Genomic DNA, 1,051 nt, shown 5'->3' on the forward strand with positions numbered 1-1,051 from the left:
AAAAAAATCCATCATCTTTTAATTCCCTTTTTTCATGAACTTTTTGAAGCACCCTCATATATCAGGCACAATGATAATGACAAAGTATACTCTCTAAGCTATGAACTATATCCTGTTACTCAAAAAAGGTAGTGACTAGAACAGGTAGTATGCTACCAGGTTGTTGTTGTTAGGTGCATTGGGTGGGCTCTAAACCATAGTGACACTATGCTACTGTAATAACCTCAACTTACTGCTAGAAAATGCAAAACCTCAAGAGGCAAAGTGATGTAGCTTTGAATTAAAACGAAAGGAGCTGTTAACTTCGAAAAAAATATAGAACTCTCTTATCTTGTCCACTACCCTTTGTGACTCTCTCAGATTCAAATCCTCTTTTTTTTGTTCTGTACACTCAACAAATTGGCCTTCATTAAGGCAGTGGAAATATGCAGTAGTCATACACACTTTGCCCTATTTAACTAATTTGTGTTTTCTGTTTCTGCTACCATCCTTGCTGCATAATTACTATTTTAAACCTGAATCTTATCAAAAGTTAAGGGTCAAACTTTCTCACTTGCATAGACATTTTAAAAATGCCACAGGTAAAGAAAAAAAATGCCACAGGTTTGGAACAGTTTAAATGTGTAGTTCTTGAACTGCTATTAGCAATTTAAAAATCACATTAGTTCCAAGTATATGTTTTTAAACTTACTTTGATATAAAAATTTGACTGCTGACCTTTACAACTTTAAAGTAATTTACACTGACAGCTATGTAATTAATATTCTAATAAACATTTAATGCATTTAAATTTTTATCATATTTTATAGTAAGTTGACTTCATTTACATTTATTTAAATGGAAAATGTACATCTATTTCAAAGTAAAATTCATCAAATAAAATATATTCACTAATTTTCAACAAGAACATAAATTGGTGGCCTTAAAATATCTTTAGGAATTGTTCACAAAATGTTCACAATATCCTTTGGATACAAATATTGATAATAAAAACTTGAAAACCCTATTAAGTGATTTTAAAAAGTTTGTGGAGAGATTGATTTTTTTTTTT

At 30.0% G+C, this 1,051-nt stretch overlaps 1 protein-coding gene across 4 annotated transcripts in view; it reads right to left on the bottom strand.

Annotated features, from left to right (window-relative positions):
* Window positions 1–1,051, bottom strand: part of SMIM8 (small integral membrane protein 8) — a 40,580-nt gene that overhangs the window by 37,160 nt on the left and 2,369 nt on the right. The window lies entirely within an intron of this gene.

Source organism: Echinops telfairi, unplaced genomic scaffold (assembly GCF_000313985.2).
Source record: "Echinops telfairi isolate 266 unplaced genomic scaffold, ASM31398v2 ScPeMD7_3533;HRSCAF=4204_0, whole genome shotgun sequence".
Taxonomy (NCBI): Eukaryota; Metazoa; Chordata; class Mammalia; order Afrosoricida; family Tenrecidae; genus Echinops; species Echinops telfairi.